Raw genomic sequence first — 8,794 nt, 5'->3', positions numbered from 1 at the left:
TAACCCTAACCCTAACCCTAACCCTAACCCTAACCCTAACCCTAACCCTAACCCTAACCCTAACCCTAACCCTAACCCTAACCCTAACCCTAACCCTAACCCTAACCCTAACCCTAACCCTAACCCTAACCCTAACCCTAACCCTAACCCTAACCCTAACCCTAACCCTAACCCTAACCCTAACCCTAACCCTAACCCTAACCCTAACCCTAACCCTAACCCTAACCCTAACCCTAACCCTAACCCTAACCCTAACCCTAACCCTAACCCTAACCCTAACCCTAACCCTAACCCTAACCCTAACCCTAACCCTAACCCTAACCCTAACCCTAACCCTAACCCTAACCCTAACCCTAACCCTAACCCTAACCCTAACCCTAACCCTAACCCTAACCCTAACCCTAACCCTAACCCTAACCCTAACCCTAACCCTAACCCTAACCCTAACCCTAACCCTAACCCTAACCCTAACCCTAACCCTAACCCTAACCCTAACCCTAACCCTAACCCTAACCCTAACCCTAACCCTAACCCTAACCCTAACCCTAACCCTAACCCTAACCCTAACCCTAACCCTAACCCTAACCCTAACCCTAACCCTAACCCTAACCCTAACCCTAACCCTAACCCTAACCCTAACCCTAACCCTAACCCTAACCCTAACCCTAACCCTAACCCTAACCCTAACCCTAACCCTAACCCTAACCCTAACCCTAACCCTAACCCTAACCCTAACCCTAACCCTAACCCTAACCCTAACCCTAACCCTAACCCTAACCCTAACCCTAACCCTAACCCTAACCCTAACCCTAACCCTAACCCTAACCCTAACCCTAACCCTAACCCTAACCCTAACCCTAACCCTAACCCTAACCCTAACCCTAACCCTAACCCTAACCCTAACCCTAACCCTAACCCTAACCCTAACCCTAACCCTAACCCTAACCCTAACCCTAACCCTAACCCTAACCCTAACCCTAACCCTAACCCTAACCCTAACCCTAACCCTAACCCTAACCCTAACCCTAACCCTAACCCTAACCCTAACCCTAACCCTAACCCTAACCCTAACCCTAACCCTAACCCTAACCCTAACCCTAACCCTAACCCTAACCCTAACCCTAACCCTAACCCTAACCCTAACCCTAACCCTAACCCTAACCCTAACCCTAACCCTAACCCTAACCCTAACCCTAACCCTAACCCTAACCCTAACCCTAACCCTAACCCTAACCCTAACCCTAACCCTAACCCTAACCCTAACCCTAACCCTAACCCTAACCCTAACCCTAACCCTAACCCTAACCCTAACCCTAACCCTAACCCTAACCCTAACCCTAACCCTAACCCTAACCCTAACCCTAACCCTAACCCTAACCCTAACCCTAACCCTAACCCTAACCCTAACCCTAACCCTAACCCTAACCCTAACCCTAACCCTAACCCTAACCCTAACCCTAACCCTAACCCTAACCCTAACCCTAACCCTAACCCTAACCCTAACCCTAACCCTAACCCTAACCCTAACCCTAACCCTAACCCTAACCCTAACCCTAACCCTAACCCTAACCCTAACCCTAACCCTAACCCTAACCCTAACCCTAACCCTAACCCTAACCCTAACCCTAACCCTAACCCTAACCCTAACCCTAACCCTAACCCTAACCCTAACCCTAACCCTAACCCTAACCCTAACCCTAACCCTAACCCTAACCCTAACCCTAACCCTAACCCTAACCCTAACCCTAACCCTAACCCTAACCCTAACCCTAACCCTAACCCTAACCCTAACCCTAACCCTAACCCTAACCCTAACCCTAACCCTAACCCTAACCCTAACCCTAACCCTAACCCTAACCCTAACCCTAACCCTAACCCTAACCCTAACCCTAACCCTAACCCTAACCCTAACCCTAACCCTAACCCTAACCCTAACCCTAACCCTAACCCTAACCCTAACCCTAACCCTAACCCTAACCCTAACCCTAACCCTAACCCTAACCCTAACCCTAACCCTAACCCTAACCCTAACCCTAACCCTAACCCTAACCCTAACCCTAACCCTAACCCTAACCCTAACCCTAACCCTAACCCTAACCCTAACCCTAACCCTAACCCTAACCCTAACCCTAACCCTAACCCTAACCCTAACCCTAACCCTAACCCTAACCCTAACCCTAACCCTAACCCTAACCCTAACCCTAACCCTAACCCTAACCCTAACCCTAACCCTAACCCTAACCCTAACCCTAACCCTAACCCTAACCCTAACCCTAACCCTAACCCTAACCCTAACCCTAACCCTAACCCTAACCCTAACCCTAACCCTAACCCTAACCCTAACCCTAACCCTAACCCTAACCCTAACCCTAACCCTAACCCTAACCCTAACCCTAACCCTAACCCTAACCCTAACCCTAACCCTAACCCTAACCCTAACCCTAACCCTAACCCTAACCCTAACCCTAACCCTAACCCTAACCCTAACCCTAACCCTAACCCTAACCCTAACCCTAACCCTAACCCTAACCCTAACCCTAACCCTAACCCTAACCCTAACCCTAACCCTAACCCTAACCCTAACCCTAACCCTAACCCTAACCCTAACCCTAACCCTAACCCTAACCCTAACCCTAACCCTAACCCTAACCCTAACCCTAACCCTAACCCTAACCCTAACCCTAACCCTAACCCTAACCCTAACCCTAACCCTAACCCTAACCCTAACCCTAACCCTAACCCTAACCCTAACCCTAACCCTAACCCTAACCCTAACCCTAACCCTAACCCTAACCCTAACCCTAACCCTAACCCTAACCCTAACCCTAACCCTAACCCTAACCCTAACCCTAACCCTAACCCTAACCCTAACCCTAACCCTAACCCTAACCCTAACCCTAACCCTAACCCTAACCCTAACCCTAACCCTAACCCTAACCCTAACCCTAACCCTAACCCTAACCCTAACCCTAACCCTAACCCTAACCCTAACCCTAACCCTAACCCTAACCCTAACCCTAACCCTAACCCTAACCCTAACCCTAACCCTAACCCTAACCCTAACCCTAACCCTAACCCTAACCCTAACCCTAACCCTAACCCTAACCCTAACCCTAACCCTAACCCTAACCCTAACCCTAACCCTAACCCTAACCCTAACCCTAACCCTAACCCTAACCCTAACCCTAACCCTAACCCTAACCCTAACCCTAACCCTAACCCTAACCCTAACCCTAACCCTAACCCTAACCCTAACCCTAACCCTAACCCTAACCCTAACCCTAACCCTAACCCTAACCCTAACCCTAACCCTAACCCTAACCCTAACCCTAACCCTAACCCTAACCCTAACCCTAACCCTAACCCTAACCCTAACCCTAACCCTAACCCTAACCCTAACCCTAACCCTAACCCTAACCCTAACCCTAACCCTAACCCTAACCCTAACCCTAACCCTAACCCTAACCCTAACCCTAACCCTAACCCTAACCCTAACCCTAACCCTAACCCTAACCCTAACCCTAACCCTAACCCTAACCCTAACCCTAACCCTAACCCTAACCCTAACCCTAACCCTAACCCTAACCCTAACCCTAACCCTAACCCTAACCCTAACCCTAACCCTAACCCTAACCCTAACCCTAACCCTAACCCTAACCCTAACCCTAACCCTAACCCTAACCCTAACCCTAACCCTAACCCTAACCCTAACCCTAACCCTAACCCTAACCCTAACCCTAACCCTAACCCTAACCCTAACCCTAACCCTAACCCTAACCCTAACCCTAACCCTAACCCTAACCCTAACCCTAACCCTAACCCTAACCCTAACCCTAACCCTAACCCTAACCCTAACCCTAACCCTAACCCTAACCCTAACCCTAACCCTAACCCTAACCCTAACCCTAACCCTAACCCTAACCCTAACCCTAACCCTAACCCTAACCCTAACCCTAACCCTAACCCTAACCCTAACCCTAACCCTAACCCTAACCCTAACCCTAACCCTAACCCTAACCCTAACCCTAACCCTAACCCTAACCCTAACCCTAACCCTAACCCTAACCCTAACCCTAACCCTAACCCTAACCCTAACCCTAACCCTAACCCTAACCCTAACCCTAACCCTAACCCTAACCCTAACCCTAACCCTAACCCTAACCCTAACCCTAACCCTAACCCTAACCCTAACCCTAACCCTAACCCTAACCCTAACCCTAACCCTAACCCTAACCCTAACCCTAACCCTAACCCTAACCCTAACCCTAACCCTAACCCTAACCCTAACCCTAACCCTAACCCTAACCCTAACCCTAACCCTAACCCTAACCCTAACCCTAACCCTAACCCTAACCCTAACCCTAACCCTAACCCTAACCCTAACCCTAACCCTAACCCTAACCCTAACCCTAACCCTAACCCTAACCCTAACCCTAACCCTAACCCTAACCCTAACCCTAACCCTAACCCTAACCCTAACCCTAACCCTAACCCTAACCCTAACCCTAACCCTAACCCTAACCCTAACCCTAACCCTAACCCTAACCCTAACCCTAACCCTAACCCTAACCCTAACCCTAACCCTAACCCTAACCCTAACCCTAACCCTAACCCTAACCCTAACCCTAACCCTAACCCTAACCCTAACCCTAACCCTAACCCTAACCCTAACCCTAACCCTAACCCTAACCCTAACCCTAACCCTAACCCTAACCCTAACCCTAACCCTAACCCTAACCCTAACCCTAACCCTAACCCTAACCCTAACCCTAACCCTAACCCTAACCCTAACCCTAACCCTAACCCTAACCCTAACCCTAACCCTAACCCTAACCCTAACCCTAACCCTAACCCTAACCCTAACCCTAACCCTAACCCTAACCCTAACCCTAACCCTAACCCTAACCCTAACCCTAACCCTAACCCTAACCCTAACCCTAACCCTAACCCTAACCCTAACCCTAACCCTAACCCTAACCCTAACCCTAACCCTAACCCTAACCCTAACCCTAACCCTAACCCTAACCCTAACCCTAACCCTAACCCTAACCCTAACCCTAACCCTAACCCTAACCCTAACCCTAACCCTAACCCTAACCCTAACCCTAACCCTAACCCTAACCCTAACCCTAACCCTAACCCTAACCCTAACCCTAACCCTAACCCTAACCCTAACCCTAACCCTAACCCTAACCCTAACCCTAACCCTAACCCTAACCCTAACCCTAACCCTAACCCTAACCCTAACCCTAACCCTAACCCTAACCCTAACCCTAACCCTAACCCTAACCCTAACCCTAACCCTAACCCTAACCCTAACCCTAACCCTAACCCTAACCCTAACCCTAACCCTAACCCTAACCCTAACCCTAACCCTAACCCTAACCCTAACCCTAACCCTAACCCTAACCCTAACCCTAACCCTAACCCTAACCCTAACCCTAACCCTAACCCTAACCCTAACCCTAACCCTAACCCTAACCCTAACCCTAACCCTAACCCTAACCCTAACCCTAACCCTAACCCTAACCCTAACCCTAACCCTAACCCTAACCCTAACCCTAACCCTAACCCTAACCCTAACCCTAACCCTAACCCTAACCCTAACCCTAACCCTAACCCTAACCCTAACCCTAACCCTAACCCTAACCCTAACCCTAACCCTAACCCTAACCCTAACCCTAACCCTAACCCTAACCCTAACCCTAACCCTAACCCTAACCCTAACCCTAACCCTAACCCTAACCCTAACCCTAACCCTAACCCTAACCCTAACCCTAACCCTAACCCTAACCCTAACCCTAACCCTAACCCTAACCCTAACCCTAACCCTAACCCTAACCCTAACCCTAACCCTAACCCTAACCCTAACCCTAACCCTAACCCTAACCCTAACCCTAACCCTAACCCTAACCCTAACCCTAACCCTAACCCTAACCCTAACCCTAACCCTAACCCTAACCCTAACCCTAACCCTAACCCTAACCCTAACCCTAACCCTAACCCTAACCCTAACCCTAACCCTAACCCTAACCCTAACCCTAACCCTAACCCTAACCCTAACCCTAACCCTAACCCTAACCCTAACCCTAACCCTAACCCTAACCCTAACCCTAACCCTAACCCTAACCCTAACCCTAACCCTAACCCTAACCCTAACCCTAACCCTAACCCTAACCCTAACCCTAACCCTAACCCTAACCCTAACCCTAACCCTAACCCTAACCCTAACCCTAACCCTAACCCTAACCCTAACCCTAACCCTAACCCTAACCCTAACCCTAACCCTAACCCTAACCCTAACCCTAACCCTAACCCTAACCCTAACCCTAACCCTAACCCTAACCCTAACCCTAACCCTAACCCTAACCCTAACCCTAACCCTAACCCTAACCCTAACCCTAACCCTAACCCTAACCCTAACCCTAACCCTAACCCTAACCCTAACCCTAACCCTAACCCTAACCCTAACCCTAACCCTAACCCTAACCCTAACCCTAACCCTAACCCTAACCCTAACCCTAACCCTAACCCTAACCCTAACCCTAACCCTAACCCTAACCCTAACCCTAACCCTAACCCTAACCCTAACCCTAACCCTAACCCTAACCCTAACCCTAACCCTAACCCTAACCCTAACCCTAACCCTAACCCTAACCCTAACCCTAACCCTAACCCTAACCCTAACCCTAACCCTAACCCTAACCCTAACCCTAACCCTAACCCTAACCCTAACCCTAACCCTAACCCTAACCCTAACCCTAACCCTAACCCTAACCCTAACCCTAACCCTAACCCTAACCCTAACCCTAACCCTAACCCTAACCCTAACCCTAACCCTAACCCTAACCCTAACCCTAACCCTAACCCTAACCCTAACCCTAACCCTAACCCTAACCCTAACCCTAACCCTAACCCTAACCCTAACCCTAACCCTAACCCTAACCCTAACCCTAACCCTAACCCTAACCCTAACCCTAACCCTAACCCTAACCCTAACCCTAACCCTAACCCTAACCCTAACCCTAACCCTAACCCTAACCCTAACCCTAACCCTAACCCTAACCCTAACCCTAACCCTAACCCTAACCCTAACCCTAACCCTAACCCTAACCCTAACCCTAACCCTAACCCTAACCCTAACCCTAACCCTAACCCTAACCCTAACCCTAACCCTAACCCTAACCCTAACCCTAACCCTAACCCTAACCCTAACCCTAACCCTAACCCTAACCCTAACCCTAACCCTAACCCTAACCCTAACCCTAACCCTAACCCTAACCCTAACCCTAACCCTAACCCTAACCCTAACCCTAACCCTAACCCTAACCCTAACCCTAACCCTAACCCTAACCCTAACCCTAACCCTAACCCTAACCCTAACCCTAACCCTAACCCTAACCCTAACCCTAACCCTAACCCTAACCCTAACCCTAACCCTAACCCTAACCCTAACCCTAACCCTAACCCTAACCCTAACCCTAACCCTAACCCTAACCCTAACCCTAACCCTAACCCTAACCCTAACCCTAACCCTAACCCTAACCCTAACCCTAACCCTAACCCTAACCCTAACCCTAACCCTAACCCTAACCCTAACCCTAACCCTAACCCTAACCCTAACCCTAACCCTAACCCTAACCCTAACCCTAACCCTAACCCTAACCCTAACCCTAACCCTAACCCTAACCCTAACCCTAACCCTAACCCTAACCCTAACCCTAACCCTAACCCTAACCCTAACCCTAACCCTAACCCTAACCCTAACCCTAACCCTAACCCTAACCCTAACCCTAACCCTAACCCTAACCCTAACCCTAACCCTAACCCTAACCCTAACCCTAACCCTAACCCTAACCCTAACCCTAACCCTAACCCTAACCCTAACCCTAACCCTAACCCTAACCCTAACCCTAACCCTAACCCTAACCCTAACCCTAACCCTAACCCTAACCCTAACCCTAACCCTAACCCTAACCCTAACCCTAACCCTAACCCTAACCCTAACCCTAACCCTAACCCTAACCCTAACCCTAACCCTAACCCTAACCCTAACCCTAACCCTAACCCTAACCCTAACCCTAACCCTAACCCTAACCCTAACCCTAACCCTAACCCTAACCCTAACCCTAACCCTAACCCTAACCCTAACCCTAACCCTAACCCTAACCCTAACCCTAACCCTAACCCTAACCCTAACCCTAACCCTAACCCTAACCCTAACCCTAACCCTAACCCTAACCCTAACCCTAACCCTAACCCTAACCCTAACCCTAACCCTAACCCTAACCCTAACCCTAACCCTAACCCTAACCCTAACCCTAACCCTAACCCTAACCCTAACCCTAACCCTAACCCTAACCCTAACCCTAACCCTAACCCTAACCCTAACCCTAACCCTAACCCTAACCCTAACCCTAACCCTAACCCTAACCCTAACCCTAACCCTAACCCTAACCCTAACCCTAACCCTAACCCTAACCCTAACCCTAACCCTAACCCTAACCCTAACCCTAACCCTAACCCTAACCCTAACCCTAACCCTAACCCTAACCCTAACCCTAACCCTAACCCTAACCCTAACCCTAACCCTAACCCTAACCCTAACCCTAACCCTAACCCTAACCCTAACCCTAACCCTAACCCTAACCCTAACCCTAACCCTAACCCTAACCCTAACCCTAACCCTAACCCTAACCCTAACCCTAACCCTAACCCTAACCCTAACCCTAACCCTAACCCTAACCCTAACCCTAACCCTAACCCTAACCCTAACCCTAACCCTAACCCTAAC

This window comes from Caretta caretta, chromosome 10 (assembly GCF_965140235.1).
Source record: "Caretta caretta isolate rCarCar2 chromosome 10, rCarCar1.hap1, whole genome shotgun sequence".
In the NCBI taxonomy this organism is placed as follows: domain Eukaryota; kingdom Metazoa; phylum Chordata; order Testudines; family Cheloniidae; genus Caretta; species Caretta caretta.
Note: the sequence above shows the minus strand (reverse complement) of the source record.